The 19571-nt window shown below is 35.8% G+C and overlaps 1 protein-coding gene across 1 annotated transcript in view; it reads left to right on the top strand.

The window, feature by feature from the left end:
* Positions 1-2737: 2737 nt before the first annotated feature.
* LOC124370219 (RNA-binding protein fusilli) overlaps positions 2738-19571 on the top strand; it is a 181204-nt gene continuing 164370 nt past the window's right edge. The window contains exon 1 of the mRNA XM_046828513.1: positions 2738-3174. The gene's annotated coding sequence lies outside the window, so the exon portion shown is untranslated. The remainder of the gene's footprint in view (positions 3175-19571) is intronic.

Raw genomic sequence — 19571 nt, 5'->3', positions numbered from 1 at the left:
AAACTAAAGCCATTATGAAATCTGTTTTTTGGGTTGCGTGTAAACCAGTTTCAAGAAATCTATGAAACTACAGTTTCATGAAACGCAGTGTGCACAGCCTTGCGTTATTCTAACCTATCTGTTGCAAGCAACTAAAGTTTCTCGTTTCATGAAATCGGTTTCCTGATACAGGTTTCTTCAGTGTGCACCCTGCCTAACTGTCCTACCCTGCAGAAAAGTGACGTCAGCTACCCTCGTCAAACTAGGCGTGGACCTACAGTCCTACAATCATATGAGTCAAGTTAAACTCTGATCATCTTAATCACGACTACTACTATAATAAATAGGCCTTCCTGATGTATGCCTACTTACGTTGAACAATTCCATACAACTCCACCATGTTACGTCATAAGCACTTTTACTAAAAGTAGCCTACTATAAGGACTTACAGTAGGTTTTGAAAATTGCGTGCGAAGCAGCAATCAACAAAAATGAAACGATTAGCCTGCTAGTTAATCAAGAAAAATTATTTATTTACACAATAAACTATATGACTTACTTCATATAATTAGCCCAGCTTCAACCCCGTACCGTTAATGCTCGTCCTAACAGACCAACACCATTCATAGAGGAATCGGCGCGGCGCCCGTGGCTGGAGAGCCGGAACTCGGGTAGTTCCTCCAATGATATTTGGGTTCGCTCCTGTATACAATTAAGTACATTTATCAATTACATAAAGGAAACATAAACGCAAGTAAATTCAGTGTATTTGCAAAAGAAACTATTTTGATAAAAACAATAAATTTAGCTGCATAAGAGTTCGGTTTTCAAGATTTTAGCACAAGGCACTTTATTTCAATAATCAATACACAATCCTTCCCTTTACCTCACACTGTAAGTAAATCATTCGTCGGGATTTTCGTCATAGCCTCAAACTGTATATTGTGCGCCCAATCAAGCCTCAGACAAACTTTGAGAGTAACGCAAAAATTACTTACCATTCTGATGAGTTTAACAAATTAATGTAAAGAAAAAAGAAAAACTGAAATTAAAATCACTATTCCCAAAACTTTGAGATATCGCTGAGAATGTTCCTAAGTATGGCTGTCACAAATTGTAGCAGGGAGAGTATTTTAATTACCTCAGTTTGTGTGAATTTACAATATGCAATACAAATTTACAATACGCAATACGAATTTACAATTTAAGTTTATTAAGAATTTACAATATCCTGCGCTGTGCCAACCAGGACAAGATGTAGGCCTCTTTCGAATTGAGTAAGTACATCCCAGATATTTCCTTTGAGGAAATTAAGGAATTTTGTATCTCATTAAAATCAAGGACAAAGCTTTCTACAGAAAACAATATTGGAAAATGTGTTGTTTCAAAACATGTTTATATTATATCTGTGATAATATGTTTAATTATTGTATAATAGAATGATCTTTCTTCAAGTAACTTAGATTAGATTCAGTTAAATTTGTATTCTCATTTTGATTAGTTATAAACTGATTTCTAAGTAAAATAAAGTATAATTAATAGTCTAACAACATTACATTGTTGTTAGTAAAAGATAAAATTTAGAATGGTATTTAGACTAAATAACATTAATTTGTGAACATGTAACGTATTATTGAATTTATCTAGACGTTCTTATCTTTGAGTAAAATAAACTCTACATCTAAACTAAATGTGTACCGTAGTTAAAAAACATGTTTATATTATAAACTTAATTCTTGTATAATATAATGATCTTTCTTGAAAATAACAGATTAGATTCAGTTAATGTTGTATTCTTATTTTGATTGGTTATTTACTGATATCGAAGTCAAATAAAGTTGTTTTTAATTAGTCTAATAGCCTAATAAAATTACATATTTATCAGCTAAGGAATGATATTGAGAAAAAATCCAATTTACGTTGCCATGTAACGTATTATGGTATCTAGACGTTCTTATCCTTGAGTATCCTTGATACCCAACAACTAAACTAAAGAAAAAATATGTTCACTATGTTTTTTTTTCTAATTGTACATTAAAATACGTGTGCTTATCATGTAATATAAATATATCATCGAAACATTTAATCTATGTTTCAAAACTGGATTGAAAACGTTAGCATGCGTGTAAGGTCGTTTAATCTGCTCCTTCTCATTTGAAGGAGGGGGAGGGGCGCCAAATCGAGTTTAGCCTACTACTGGTGTAATGTTTGGAGCAAACGATCACCAAATAGTATTAATCTAGACTAGTATTTATTAAAGTTATGTTTTTGAAAGTTTGAAGAATTTAGAAGGAGTAGAACTTTTTTTAAAGAATCTCCAAGTACAGTAGTAGAGTAAAGTAACTCCTGACTACAATAAATAAATTCCAAAATTATTCTTAATTAAATATTTTTCTTAATTCAGTTATTTATTGTTATGAAAATGCTCAATTTTGGATGGACATAGTTTAATACATTTTTTATTTGATAAACAAACCTGCTTAGAAATATAATAATTTCTATTTAACAATAGTATTCACAATTTAAAATGAAAATACTAACACATCTCCTAACGAAAAATATAACGCACTAAAAAAAGATTATAATTTCCATAAACTAACTCAAGACCCAAACATAAATGAAAAACAGTATTATTTTCGGCCAGTAGTTGCAGGGCCATCCTACACTAAACATATTATAGCGGTAACTTTCTATCCCACCAGGTGAGTTCGGTGAATAGGACAGTCTGGTGGGGTGAACCTACTCGACCACCTGAGAGAGATAGTCGTTACCTCTACCTGGTTGCATTGAACGTTCGCGTAGCCACGCAGGCATCACCACAACAAAACTATCTTTTCGTTCTTTTGCTAAATCTCTGCAGGCAACAACAGTTTTACTGCCGGTATACACAAGTGCAGTGCGTGTTCAGTTAACGTAATCAGTCTTGTCTGTGATAATCAACCGATTGTTGTGTACTATAACATCCTGAACATAACCTCTAACTTCTGTCTCCCTTCAGCGATAGGTTAGTTTCTTTTCACTGCCCTGACAAGCCCGCGCGTTTCCTACGTTCTCGTCACAGTTCGTTTTGTGTTGTGCATGTGTTGTGTTTATTGGATTGTATTTTACACTAGGGACGATATAAATATAGTTTTACACTAGCTTGACGGCTGAAGACGATTCGAGACGTTGGATTATCTCGTTGTTTTCCTAAAGGTAAGTCGGATCACGTGGGCTCTGGTTTTGCATGACCTTCAGACCAGTTCCGTTTCAAAATAAGACCTGTAATAATTGAAATTGCATGTTTTTCTGTCATGAGAACAAATAATAGTGTATTATACCTTTTCAACTATCATCACACAAACTTACAAACTATATGTGATTTGAATTTTAAAATGCTGGCCTGAATGTTCTTGTCAGTTTACAATAATATCTCTTGGTATTAGCTGAAAAATCGGATCCGTAATAAATTAATCCTGCTAATATTTCTATAACAAACTAGGATGTATTTATTTTTAATAGCAATATCAATTATATCTACGAGCTTTTGAATAATTTTCTACCCAATTATAATGTCAACTTAATTTTTTAATTCACGATTTAGGTTTTTATACAGTTAATCGATTGTAAAATATAATACAATTCATATAAAAAATGTATAGAACAAAATTATTTCTGCAGACATATTTATAACAATTTGCTCAAATTGAATAATCAAAGGGAGCTAAATAATATTTTGGTATTTATTTTATACCCAAAGAACTTTTTGTAAATGGGCAAGTATGGAAAATAGTCAAAATAAGATAGACCTATAGTGTATCTAATTATGCCATATGTGTGATATGTACGTAGCAATAATTATAAACTACAGATTTATTTTTAATTTTATTTATATAATCAATCTAACTTACCATACTAATTGTTCGAACAAGACATAAACTACTAATAAAAACTGTAGTACTATTGTCTGTTCCAAGTCTATTAACCATATAATTCGTATGCTATTTAATCACGCCAATTTCACAGTTCAATCAAGAGCAGTATTCATGATACAGTATGTGACTATATCTTTTATATTCCTCAATAATATAAACAGAGATCCACTGACAATTTTTGTGAGAAATAGAGTTTAATTAACTTTCCTTTAGAAGCACCATAAGTTTTGTTATGCCTCAATTCAGGAAAATGGCTAGTTTACTAAACTTAGAGTTTTTCAGTTTTAGTTTATTTTTATGTCAGTTTATTTTCACAATTATTTTTGTACGATATTTTATAAAGTGTCACATAATTTTTTACAATTCAAGTACTTGAGACAGTTTATTTTATTGTAATGGAACCATAAGTGAGAAACAACACTAATTCATTTCTAACTATTTGAGAATGGTAGATCAGATATAATTTAATAAATAACGAATTATTAGTTTTTAGCTTACTTGCTGGTAAAGGTCACTAAATACTCAAACCTCCAAATTGTTGGTCCAATTTGAGCCTTTTCGGATGTTTATTACAAATGTAATGTTAAATATATAGTCTTTTTGTCGGTACTCAAGCACGATTTTTGTCTTTTTGGAGGAACTGTTGGTGAAATTAAAAAATCACCTTGGCTGTGACTATGGAATTTGGGGATTGAAACTATTTTGGAGGAGCAGCAAACTACACATATATAAAAAAATTATACATGTTAGAATGCACATTCTAAATTAATCGTTTATTTAAACAGAAACATTGTAACTTTTATTTTAGTGTTTATAAACATAAATGTTTGTTGACGCTTACATCAGTATATGAACTGTCAACAAACAGGTGGTGTCTATCTGTCTGTAAACTCAGTAACGTGACTTCAAAGTTGAAATTGTTTCTAATCGGTGCTTTCAGCTCATATAAGGCATTGGCCTTTACCGAATTCAGATTACTTTTGTCATTTTGTTCACATATATATACCTGCACAATTACCATAATAACGCTTTCGTATTCTAATTCTTACTTCACGAATAAATTCTGGTATCTTCTGGTATAAATTATTGGTCTAGTTTGCTTTTCTAATGTTTAAAAGGAAGCAGCGCGTATTTTTCCTGATGAGACAAGTAAGCCGGAAATGTTGGAAATCGGTTTTCACAGTGTCCGGCGCCCAGGAAAGGTTGCGTCAACAGGTTTTGCCTCACGCTTGTTGCTCATACTGTCTGTCTATTAGCTGCAAACAAGTCAGACAGACAGACAACTAGTCAGCTAAAACAGGCAATGAATCATGTGATAAAAGTACAGGATAATTAATGAATAAAGTTGTACTAGAGGCTATAATCTACAGTAATCGAATATCCAGTAAGAAAGACATTGCATATTGCCTAAAGACAACTGAGTTCGCCCGGATACAGCTATCGGTATAAATGTGGCAATTTCTGTTTTGTTATCCAAGATACTCTCCCAGTGGGATTTAGGAACACCCTGTACAGACCGTGAGTGCTTCATGGAATTTGAGTGAATGCAATGGTAATTTCGTATTGACCGTAGTGTCACAGAGTGTCTCGAAGAACGCCACATTGAACAATGGGATTTATGTGAGAGTCTCAGTGGCTGAACAAGAACGTGGATAATTTATTATTGTGATAGTAGGAAGCCATGTGTTGTGCGGTCGGTGTTGTGTTGGTGGGCAGCAGGCTGCCTCTTCGACTCGTTCGGAACTAGTTTTGTAGTTTCGGTTTCCATTGACCCCGCCACGCCGCGTATAGGTGGGCTCACACTGTACGTTCAAGGTCATCCCTGTAGTGAGGTTTGCCTTCGGTGCGTGTCGAAATCCTGAACAAATCTCATGAAGCCTAGGACCGTTGGACTAAGTAAATATTTTCCGGGGGCCCGAGTTATAATCAGCCTAGACTGTCCATGAGGGTTTTCCATTTTGCCGTAACTCCCTAAGGGACCTTAGATCATAATAACATTTCATTACCGCCGGAATACTATGAAACACTGGGTATTCGGTTATAAAATCATTATGCTGTGGATCTAAAATATTCACGTCAATATTAATCAATAAAAGAATTGCGGTTTACGTTAAAATTAACCGCGCTTTGACGCTCTTGTAGGATAATTTAGTTCGAGGATACTCCACTTCAAGTTTGATGTCAGCATCAGGTTTACTTGCATTTCGATATTGACATAGTCTTCATGATTAAGGAAAACCCCCGAAGAGTGCTACCAAAGACGTCTCAGGACATCATCGTCTCAGAATCTGTCTCGGGAATACAGCGCATTCAAAACGCAAATGTACAGAACTAGCCCTATTTGTGCCGATGTATCTGCTAAATTGAAAGCCCTTCAGCGTCATCAGAATGTTATTATCTACTGGATTCTGAACCTGTACTATCTGCTGCCAGCGAGCTTGGACCAGCCTTTTGCCCATAATGCGATGGGCAAAATGGGCAGTTCTTTGTATTGTTTTGGATACTTAAATCTTGTTCGCGGCATTCAGTGTCCTTGGTTTTGTAACTTATAAGTTTTAAAATTAAAATGTGAAAAACAAATAAACTAGAGTGAAATAACTTTTTTTTGTAATTTCTTATGAAATATGTTTAAATTACTAGCAATACTTAGGGTGTCGGCAGAAGGTGCAAGCGACAGTAAGAACCAATGCCAGTATGTATTGTATAACTACTGATAACTTTCACACTAACCTTATCGTTTAGAGCTGGCTGTAGTGAAAGGACCTTGAGTTTTACTACATAACAATGTATTAATGTTAAACCTCAAACAGTTTTAAGCTCATAAGTTTGGTTGCAGAGTACGGCATGTGAGATGCCTCATTTTAAACGTATAATTAACACATCCAAACTCTCTTTCGTTTCCCTTTTAAAGTGTATGCATTTTTAGTATTTAACTCATAAAGCAAAACAAGTTTTGTATGTGTGTTAAATTTATTTTAAAGATGATATATCTCCTTTAGTTTCATGTCAAAAGATTAAGGCGAAAAAGTTGTTAAGATCTTCTTGGGCAAAAATAAAGATAGACGCCTATTCAGTGCCGGAAAAGGTTGTGAAAATTACCTGTTTTGTGATCTACCTCCTCATCTCAACCCTCGTGTAACGTCGTGTTTGGGCTTATTTTGTCTGAACCAGGCTATATTTAGATAGTACGTTTTTAACGTTTTCAACTGTATGACTGTCAAAGAAATAAGTTGTAATCTCAAGCAATAAATGATTCAAGTAGTTGGAATGATTTTGTGGTCTCTTCTGTATGTCACAACTCTCCGTAGATGTTAATTTAAGAGGTGAAAAGTAAAGATATTCTTGACTATTCACGATATTGGTACATTGAGGTTGTGGCTGCAGGAAATCGAGCAGCATCCTGGACATCCTGCCAGTCACCTGTCCTGGACGGAACACCTGTCCTACTGGCTGACACTACGTGGCACAGCCGCCAGGCTGTTCTGTCCTTTGGCTTAGTTGTGTTAAAACCAATGATGTTTAACAACTAATGAATGTTCCTGACATGTGGTTCGTATAGAATACAATCCGGCTTGCTCATTTCCCCCGAGTGTAATCTGTGACCGGCTCGGATGTAGCGTTTGGACGGACCTAGGTCGCCGATCTCTCTACCCCCGGGATGTTCTTAGTTTATAATCGTGTTGTATTAACTTGCTCGCCAGTTGGGCGCAGGATGGCTCGGTGAACCGTGCGGGGTGATTGGTTATCAGTTGTCAGTGTCGGACCCACATGCTCACGGCGCGGCGGTTGCTATAACCCGCATGTGGCAAGGTGCAGGTACACACGTGATGACTCACGGGGCGTCATGTTCTGCACTTTCCCAAACATTTTCAACTGATATATCAGAAAATACGCTAACGATCATAATATGATGCGTTTGTAGTCTGCCCTAAGAAAGCAAGATGTGTCGTCTAAATGTGTTTGTAATTTTTGTGCAGTTCTTCATAATTGACGTTCATTTAGACATGCTTATTTTTTTAAATAACTGGAAATGACATTATGAAAACGGAAACTCATTTGGATACAATTTTGAAGAAACTCATTTAAATTTTAACATCGTTTTCCATGTGAGTGGAAAGAAGATAGCCGCTTATAGACACACCTCCCTGTTGGTATAAACTGAAAGATACGCGCTGTTACTGTAGACTCTTGTAGATAGTTAGTTACGCAAGGAGACAAGGACGTAGTTAACAAATATAGCACAACTAAAGTCTTATATTTGTCACATATATTTATACATCAGCATAATTAAACATAAACGTAATAGCGTGGAATTGCCTGTTTAAAAATAGAATTCATCTCTAATGTTGTTTAAATTTCTGAAATAATTTGTGTATAGAATGGAAAGAAATATGCGTAACTCAGACTTAAAAATTCCCGTTTTATACAGTTTGACGGAAATAATAATAGTTAATAACTTTTTAGAATAAAGTCTCGTTTCACCTCTACAATTTCTATTCCCTAACTATTTACCCGCATAAGTTATAACAGTCCCTATATTTCAGATTTTTCCGAAACGTGTGAAGGAAAGTTCCAGATCATAATAAAGCCAAGCTCGCACCAGTGACAGAGGGAGGACGTGTGCTTTATTGAAGTACAGAGAAATGGTGGCAAACAATTGTAAAGCTGTGAAAAACATTAATACTTTTCTCAAATTTCCTATTGTCAACAAAGGTGAAGAAATACGCTTATTGAGGCGGTTATAAATGGCGTATGAGTACGACTGGTGACAGATTTGTAGCCCACGTACTAAGTTCGACGTGTTGAGTGCAACATAATAAGTTGATGTGAAGATGGAGATTCCGTTCCTGACCGTATTCATACCCTTCACTACCCACAAGGTTGATGTGAAAAACCAAAGACATTTCAGGGTCATCAAGTGATAGTCATAGGAAGACCTATAAACCCAAGCTAACATGGAATGCTGGCAAAGTCTCTGAACATAGTGAGCTCGAATGGATGAGCTCGTAATAACGTTATCGATCGTCTAAATATCTGCCTTTTTTTCACGTGCGTGGTTTGTATGGCCACGATTACGATCCCTGGATGGTCGAGCGTGGATCGTATCTCGCGCCGGGACCTGTCAGTGATTCGTGTCACAGCTCACATTTGAGCTCGTATTAAGGTTAACATTTGCTTTACCTCGTTTAAAAAAAGGCGTCCATTTTTCTATTTGCAAATTGTAAAGTAAACATTTCCCAAAATAGTTACAAAAATCGAAAAATAAGTTCCACGCCTAGAACCTCAAAAATTCAAAGTAGAGATATTTCCATACAAAAAGTAGACTACAATTAATGACAAACTCTCTTACCCCGCAATGTAATTGTGCTTGCAATTACAGTAGATATATTAATTTAAGGTAAATTAAATGTATATTGCTAACTAAATATACCATTTTTTAAATGTTTTACAACGATGTTATAGCTTGTGGTTTCGGTGTATTCGACAATTATTGTATCGTAGAAGTGCTTAAACTCGCCGGCCTCTAGAGAGTGGAGACTGTCCTGCAGAGTGTAAGGACGCGCCGCGGCCACGGCCACCACACACTGCTTCCTCCGTTATCCTTCGTGCCTTGTTGGCGTAAATTTACGACGCGGCGCTAACGGTCATCGAAGCCACAGCCATCAATGGTCCACGTCAGCCGCCGTAACCACATCGTGCTCAGTTCGTTTGGTTAGTGAATGGTGAAATGTATTTAGCCCCTGGACAATCTGAACATTCACACGTCTTTGGAAGGATATTATGGCATACATGGTAGAATTTTGTAATAGAAATAACGCTTTTTCAAACGGCCATCTGCCTATTTAGGATGAAATCACTTATTTAGGGAGCGGATTTCCCCCTTTTACGATAATACTGTACTTGCCATGTATCCGAACTACCATTCCAACTAAAGGATGTTTAATCATTAAAAACATTTTAATATTGAGATAACATTGTTATAATCGTTATAGTTAAACTCACAAAATCAGCGAGCAGATAATAGAGATTAGGCTAAAATTATTATTTTTTCTAGTTATCACTTCGCTCTGACGAAGTACATCTATGATTTCAGAGTCAGTAATGAAGGAGTGAAATTGGGATGCGTTTAACCGTTATAATATATGACTCGTCTTTGAATTTTGGAATAAAGTGCATTTATTACTACTATGCTGGTTTTATAGCACTTTTCGATTTATTTCAGGTCTATGCACATAGCTCAATACTACAAGACGTGTTCTAGGTGCGATATGTTATAATTTGTGACATAAATTATAAATGTAAAATATGGTTTTAGTTTTCGTTAAGTACGCAGATAATAACTGAAATAAAAGATACTAGCTGCTGTATGCGGGTCTCCCATTACCACGCTGTATAATAATCGTCATGTGTGGCCTGCACTTTTATTCATTCGCTATGGGCTGGATTTCGTAGTTCAAACAGTATGATCTTCATGACCTTAACCTATTGCTTTAACCTCTACCTTCAGTAGGATAAAGCAAGATTCCTGTACTAGTCTGGTGGCTGCATGCAGGGACAAGTCCGGCAGCCATCTTGTATACGACACAATTAGAGAGGACATTGTGTCATCACTCGAGCTCGCTAATTGTGTTGTATAATTAAGTTTTATTGTTGTCATTTTCAGAGCCAGGTATTACATATTCTGGGCCTTCAATCTGAGGAGAAACCCTATCTATTATGGTAAACGGACTGTAGGTCCACGTCATAAAACTGCCGGAAGCATATCTTACCTACTTCTTAAGGGGTGGACAGTAGGTCCACGGTCCCGGCCTGGGACCCACTGTCCGACTCACGGGGTTTTTTGACGAGGGGTTGATAAGGGATCGTCGTACTCACACTGCAGCACTTGAATGGATGTTTCGAGATCTAAACTCTATATCTGCTAAATAATTTTCAGTACACTACATAAGACAGCTGCAAAAAGAATGAAACGAAATTATATACATAAAATAAAGTCAGGTTAGTTACGCCATTTCTAACTTAAGAATGTCTGTAACGATTATAGTGTCTACTGGTATATACAGTATTATACAAACGATGGTCCAATATAAGGAATAACTAATACAAACTTACTGTAGATGTTTATGATTCATTAGGAAAATGCCTCAGATTAATCAGATAGTAATATAATGCTATATGGAATTCGTTAAGATATAATCCCTATTAGTAATCCACTTCATATGTGATAGCTTGAGTAAACTGTTGTTAATATTTGCTGCTTTAGCAGTACGCTGTGCGAATGTAGTGGAAGCATCACTGACCAAAATAAAGAATAAGTACAGGTAGAAATACTAATGCACGGCCAGGTCAGTTTTGAAAAGTAGGACAGTTAGTCCACAGGTGTCGGCGTGGACTAACTGTCCTACCCTGCAGAAAAGTGACGTCAGCCACCCTTGTCAAACTAGGCGTGGACCTACAGTCCTACAATCATCTATTATAAGGGGTAATTCACTTCCAGACATACTCATATTGCTTGTAGTATATTTATTTATTATAAAAACTTAAGCAACAGCTACAGAGGATATATATTGCTTCTCAAACATTCATATTAACTATACACAGTGTAAATTCAACAGATACTAAATGTTCACTTATCTAGTTTTAGTTTAAACATGACTTAATATGCACTATATGAATATAAACAATAAATAAATCAATGAACTCAAAATATTTATATACTAAAAATAATTTTGTTTAAAAAAATATAAATTGCACTATAGTATTCTACTAAACTGAAAGGTTGTTACATTTTTCAAACTACATATTAACTATCATTACATTTATCTAAATCAAATTCATTTAAATGTGCAAACCTCCCAATTTTATGAAAAGTAAAATCATAAGGTGAAACGGTCCTACATCCAGGAAACGAAAATAAATTAAACTCTCTGAAAATAATATAAGGTGGGCGCTAACATGTGCTACTCAATACATGATATGAGCATATCAGTTACGCCTACATTATCTCCATTTTACTGCTTTTTACTATATGGATGGAATCTCAGATTACAGAACAATATTCCAATTTACTTCTTATTAGGGATTTATATAAAGTAATAACAGTGAGAACATTATGAAAACATAGCAAAATTCCCTTTGGAAACCTTAAGAATTTATAATAGTCTGACGTCAATGATGTTGAAAAACTAATTGAAAATTCCATCAAACATTTTGCAGGAACCAGGGAGATTAAGATTTTGGATTCGAGATTACTTTTAACGAGTTTTCATTAAATGGAAAGCACTGTAACTTATGACACTGTATAACACACACTGTATGACATGTTTTCTCAGTTGTAGCTTTATTGTTGAATTGATGCGTAGTATGTTTTGTTACCATAAATTATTTTATTAGTGTTTGTATAACAGACATAACAGCGAAGAATAAAAGTGAAATAAGAATGACGTGAAAATAATAAAGAGTAGAAGCAGACAATTTCTGGCGAGGAAAGTGTGTTTATAAAACTGTACTAGGAAGAGAAAGTAACAGAGTGAGAAAAAATGACCAATTTAAAATAGTCTACTAGTAGATTTCTCCTACTAATTCCTGTTTACAGCCATTTATATTTTAAGACTAAGAGTCTAATGTTGTATATTACAATAAAGTAAAACATTTCGAAGAACGAATTTAGGTTCAACTTTTATTGAACTATGTACGTAGTAATAACAGAAATGAGTCGTATTTATTTTTGATGAATACATAATATATGTGGCAATCCTTGACTGTATGACATGTTTTCTCAGTTGTAGCTTTATTGTTGAATTACTGTGTAGTATGTTTTGTTACTATAAATTATTTTATTAGTGCTTGTATAACAGTTATATTTACGGAACTATCTCTTTGAGATATCTCTTTTATAATATGAGAGGAAAATATATTACATTTGTTTTTTTTTAATTTTTAGATATGCCAAAATTGATCATCTTTACTGACGTTGATCCGATCTAAGGTATTGGGGATGCTTGTTTTCTATTCGGTGTATTTGTTGTTCACTTTCGTGAAGGTTAACCTATTTTATTTCCGGAGGTATACACTGTCTTGGAAAATATGAGATCTTAAGTGCTTAATCCTAACAGACAAACAAACACTATTTCAAGAGGGAAAACTAGTAGCTCTTACTATCTGATGATTATGAGCCGTCTATTTGTGTCTGGAAAATTGTTATTGATATTTTCTGTTCTGTCGAAGGCCGTGGCAAGACGACGATGGGGCGATAGTTGTTGAGGTGACGCGGCTGTCCGGTGAAAGGCGGAAAGTTCCACAGCGCCAATGAGAACCGCGTGTATAATGTACGTACCTGTTGCACATGCATGTAGGAGGCGTTTTACATCGTCTGCTGAATTTCAACAGTGCTGTTGTCTTCAGCAAGTCAAATGGCTCACTTGTTTTCTTTAAAACCAAGAGAAGACAGATCGGGCGGTGATTTGTAGTCATGAGTGATTTGGTTAACATTTACAGGTCGTCGTCGCCAACTCGACAAGCGCTCTTAGTGTATAATCTGTGGGAATGTTGATTTTGAAATATTCGCTTCAGTGGACTAGCTATATCTGTGTTGATCGGTTCTATTTTAATTGCATAGTATTGAAATGAGTGAACACTGTACACATAAACTATTTACGTCATTTAACTGAATATTTACATAAATAAACGGTAATTTCCAGAATTTATTTCGTGCCAAAGGAGTTATTTAATTTGTTGGGACACGCTAAGTGTTATGCATAGTTTCGTCGTTTATCTTTAGTACCATATCAAGTTTTGTACAACTAAACATATATTTAACATAGGAAATCGCAACGAAACTATTTAAAATAATTTATTTTATACGCGAAATCGTGTTTGACAAAGTTTACGAGTGGGACAATTTGACGAATAAAACAAACATATATTCTACATTTATAAAACCTATGGAATGGACAATGTACTAGAATAACATGACTATTGTTTTGTTTAAACTATGTAAAATAATCAATATCTTAATGGTGAAAATCCCAACTATTTTACATTTGGAGAAATTTTATAATAGCCTCAAACCTAAAACAAAATAAATAATTAAAGATTATTTCATCTGTGCTATGCCTAATTAGTACAAAACCTATTAGTGTATTCGAATTTTACAGGATTTAACATTGGAGATTTCTTTCTGAATTTCATAATTAACCACCCGAGGTCAAGTGAAGGAAGGCATTGTAAGTGGTTGTCAGTAATGTGCATATTTCTTTTATCGGAAGCAGAAAACAAACCTTACTTGTTCGAAGGACGTGTCCATCTTTTTGACGACAATTTTTTATATGTTTAGAAAATTTGTAATATTTATTGTAACAGTTCGGAAACTGCTTTACATTCTATTATCCATACATGGAATAACACATAAATATTCAATGTATGGATAATTCAGGATTTGTGGTGTGCGGTGCCAATATGTCCGAGTTACTACCAACACCTAGCTATTGCATGTTAAATATATCTGCAAATAAACTGGGATTGGTGATTGTACAGTGATAATTGAGACAGTAAACGCTGCCATAAGAATGTATAGTCATTTTACAATCTAACTTAAGTCGAGAATACCACCCAATTACAGACAAAGGCATTCTCTCGTCATACATCCACATTGTTTATCTGGATTTTAAAGTGGTCTGTCTAAGTTAACATATTCTTCCTCCCGGCCTCCCTCATTATCAACGCACATCCAAAAAGACCTACTTTTACCCATATCTTGACCAAAGAACGTTTGAAGTAAATTTACGGTAGGATGAGCGCAAAATAGAATTCGCGACCAAGTGCCTATGAGAGGCAATGTTTGGCCTTCAATAGTGCGTGATAACAATGCTGCGGCGAGTTGTTTAAACATTATTTATGCATATCTGCGGTAACATATTATTATTAACAGGTTGTTTAGTACTCGTGGCAAAACACTGTTTTATTGTTAAAACAAGCTGTCGACGCGTAATTGTGACGTTAAAGTAAGTTTACAGTTAAAAACTTTGATATTAAGAACTCGTGTTGAGATAAATTCGTTCAGCCTGGACAATTAATTTCATACAAGCTGTCACCTTTGTATTAATGCAACGCTTTTAGTGTTGGAGGCATCAAACGATTTTTTGTCTTGCCCCATAAGCCAATGTCCGGTTGTTAACTAGGGCAGGATCATTCCACCAATAATAATACGCTCATTGTTAGAAGTGCAATGTGTCACTTAGAACTTGAAACTTCCTGGTCGGTTTGTCTACAGAAAAATGTTGGTACATAAATACATATCTCATGTTTGACATCGTAACAAGAGGTATAAGTACATGAAGGAACTCGTGAGTAAGCAGTTTAATTTAAAAGAGAGATTTGTAAAGCAAAATCTATGGCAATTGCAGGCAAATAGTTGTTTGCAAAATGTACGAAGCCAATATTTTGAATCCCTATCCACAGCGACATATCCTGACAATTTCTAGACGAAAGATCCATAATCACTATCACCGTCAGACGTTGACACAAACATGTGTACGTAGTTGAAGCGGAATATAAATAGAGGACTGCAGTGGATTCCGGTGGATGTTACCAGAATAAACTAACCGTTACTTACCGATATAGGTCTGAACAGCGGAAAGTCCATTATTGGCTATATTGGTTGGTTGCCGCAATGCAGTATGTGGTAATAAGAGAGCCGGTCAATTTTACAAGCCTCAATATTAACAATAATTGAGGACGCACGAGAACGGTCAATATGATTTAAACTCACCTCAGTCCGAAAAATCACCAGAAACCCGACTTTGACAGCCGTGAAACTGCGTGATAACTTTGTTCCTGGCACTCGGGACGAATGGAATATGTCCGACAACTTACCAGCAATCTACCCGGATGTGAAATTCCACATCGAGCGAGCGTGGAATTCACTTCCACATTGAGTTTGATACAGCTACGTTTACATTATTCAGCAAGACATGTGTAAAACAGATTGCTATATGTAGTAGTGCTACGTCTACGGTACCGTACCTAAAGTTATGTAGCTAAGCTATATTTTAGAAATGCTGCAGTGAGAGTAACTCAAGACCGTCACATGATATATGTAACCTTTTCTGCTATATTCGACAGACATCGTTTTCCATTACAAGTCAAAAGGAAATATTTGCTTCAAAAATGATTTATAGGAATGGACAAAACTCTACGTCTTCTTCTGTACTGACAAAATTACGGTTGGTCGTCGATAAGTAAGTAATTTCTTCTGGTAATCTTCATGAATTCTATGCTGCTGCATTATTTTGTCATATACGTAACAAAGATTTATGTTTTTAGTACTGACCCACGTAACTGTGGGTATTTGAAACGCTGTTAAATTAGCAATGGGCATGCAGGTTTTCCTACAACTGTAAAAGTGGTTTTAACTAGAATTTCTCCTTCAGGTAAAATGGGGATTGTTGGGTCCTGTAGCCGAGGGCAGAGTTATTGCGCAGTCACAATAAGAGGACGGCTCTAGAACCGCATTGCCCGATGGGAACGTGCTGTCGCCGCCAAGGCTTCTGTATGAAGGCCGCCCGCCACCCAATAATGCGTTCTCCGCGAATAGCAGGGGTCCGCGACTGCCTCACGTACGCTGCAAATGTCACCGGGAGCAGGAGTGGGCGGAGTGGCCGCACTTCTTTCCTTTATTTGTCTGCTAGGAACAGCCCGACCTGAGTACAAACTCTGGCTCCTTGTAAACTATAGCAGTACAACGTACATGACAGTCTACCAATAGCAGGGGCCCCGCGACTGCCTCACGTACGCTGCAAATGTCACCGGAAGCAGGAGTGGGCGGAGTGGCCGCACTTCTTTCCTTTATTTGTCTGCTAGGAACAGCCCGACCTGAGTACAAACTCTGGCTCCTTGTAAGCTATAGCAGTACAACGTACATGACAGTCTACCAATAGCAGGGAGCAGCGAATGCTGCCGAGGAAGTCCACCAACCTCATGGAGATCCTACGAGAAGGTCGTAGACGTAACCACTAGTTTTATTATATTTTATTATAATAAACAAAGACAATCCTGACGTAGTATTTAGATTAGTTACTGGGAAGGTAGCAAACAGAATGTGGTAGTGTTGAGCTAGGACCCATCAATAGGAGCATTAGATCTGCGTGTATGGTGAGATGTCTTAAGTTTATCTGTACTGTGATCCTGGACATCGCAAGTGAAATTATATTGTTCTTCTTTCATTCATATTGGGCGGTCAAGTACCCTAGGAACAAAATCTAATTGTTCTGTAATTTTACAATAATTTTATTGAATAAACTGTATTTATCACGCTTTATAATCAGTGTTATAGCTTACTGGGTTCAAATTTTCAGTTGTTTCTTACCCCCCGTCGACTGTTACTTGTTTACAAGTTTTATGATGTTGATATCAGAGTATATTAAGAGATTCTGCCGTAATGCGTGTTCCAATGCAAAAATAACCCTTTTTGAAAAGACTATCTACTCCAGTCTCGATTTGCTACATTGTTTAGATACCCAACCAAGTTAATATTACGATAATAGAGTTGTAGGTAAGTATTGATAAACCATTGAAAAGGTAACCACAGAAATAAAAAACCATAATAGGAGCACAAACCCCCCCCCAAATATAGACAATTAAAAAAATTATGTGAATGATGAAAATTTACATATTGTGGAAGATTATATTTTCAGAAGAACATTCCACATCACTTATTAGTCCATACAGCTGACACTATCGTTTAGATGATGTACATATGAATTTTCCAAGTTGACGACAACCACGAAGAAGACAAGTATGCTTTTTACAGTGTGTTAGATAACGAGGCAATCCAAAGATAAAACTAACAGCAGTTCTCAGACTCTTCTTGTTTCAGTGTAAACACAAATGTTGTAAATCTTCTGCAATTCCTTCAAGACCAAATTAAAATCTTCACAGTTCTTTTCTTAACTATACAATTTGGATATCAGTGGTTCTAATCGAAATTGCTACATATCCAGAGCCTAGATACAGGTATTCTTTTGTGGAAAATGTATTATATTGTAAAAAATTAGACCACAGATAATAGATATTTCTACACACATAGACTACAGATACAATCTGTGCTTACATTAAACAGTTTTGAAACGACGTCGAGGGTTGTACGAATTGTGCGTATCAAATTGCGTTAGGTTATGGTTCTTTTTATAACTGCTCATTTTAAAGTAGACCAATTCAAGATATAGGAAAACTTCAAAAGCATTCGGATTCATGTAAACTGTGTCTTTAAAATGTGATATTTTGCAAACATCACAAAGAGCCAGCCATAAACGTATATATACATTTAATTGTATAAATGGCGATAGCCTTATTTAATTTCAATAAACACTGAATTTCAATAATTTATTGAAATTATTGAAATTATATATATATATATATATATATATATATATATATATATATAACGTGTGTAACTTTGTAATTTACAAAATGTCATCAGCTTAAACAGTTCCAATGTAAAACAAATATTTAATAAGTAGTTTTGTAAGTAGAACGACATAAAGTTATCAACTTTGTTCTAGAAAAACATCATTGACTATGATTCGTTTTTGTTGACTTCTTTTTGGTAATGTCAAATCACAATAGAGGACTATTCTGTGAAGCACCTTTGGCAATCAAAACTTTAGTTGGGCGTTTTAGTTGAAGGTCCAGTTTACTAGTGCAGACGTTAAACTACATAAGAAGATAGCCATTTTATTTTACATCAGAGCCTACCATTCTGTGTTTATACCAAGGCATTCTCTTTTGCAGGGGGATTCTGGAAGTCAGAAATGCAACGTCGCAAAAGTAGTGGCACGACCAAAGGGAGAGAAAAGTTGGTCTACTAATGGTGATATGAGTGAACAGTGCATTCACTAAATTACACCATGCAAAAATATGTTAGTGGGACTCAGATAATGAGTAGACGGTTATTCTGTGTCCTATGAGGAATCTGACTGTGTAAAAACAATCCTATATATGCTTGCTGTCTTAAGTACACTGTTGAAACAAATAACACGGTCATTTTGACATACACTATAACTTGCGTCTAACCTGGTCGTTTCAGAGTTCATGTGAATAGAGGAACAAGATGGCCACCGGAGCTGTCGATTCACCACATTTCTGAGACTTTGGCTCAAAGTTCTCATGTCTCGATTGTGATGAAAATCATCAAATCACTAGGGTTCTCTTAGACATCCATGTGAATGTGGGAACAAGATAGTCACCGGAGCTGTTCATCATTACACTTGTGCTACTCCGGTCATGTCAGAACGCAACGTTTTCATGCCTTGATACTGAGGGGAATTGCCAAAACACAAGGGTTCTCCTAGACATCCATGTGAATGGAGGAACAAGCCCTACTACCTGAGGCGTCCATCCGTTGTACGTGTGGAACTATAGTAGAGCACACAGTTTTCGTGTCTTGATACTGAGGGTAATCTCTAAAACACTAAGATTTTCCTAGCCATCCATGTGAATGGAAAACAAGATGGTCATCGGAGCTGTTCATCCAATACACGTATGATAGTCAAGCCATGTCAACGTACAAAGTTTTCATATATTAATACTGAGGAGAATTGCCAAATCACAAGGGGTCTCCTAGACATGCGTGTGAAAGAAACAACAAGATATTCACCATTGCTTTTTGTTCATTCATCG

Source organism: Homalodisca vitripennis, chromosome 1 (assembly GCF_021130785.1).
Source record: "Homalodisca vitripennis isolate AUS2020 chromosome 1, UT_GWSS_2.1, whole genome shotgun sequence".
Taxonomy (NCBI): domain Eukaryota; kingdom Metazoa; phylum Arthropoda; class Insecta; order Hemiptera; family Cicadellidae; genus Homalodisca; species Homalodisca vitripennis.
This window is presented reverse-complemented; position numbering and strand designations above follow the sequence as displayed.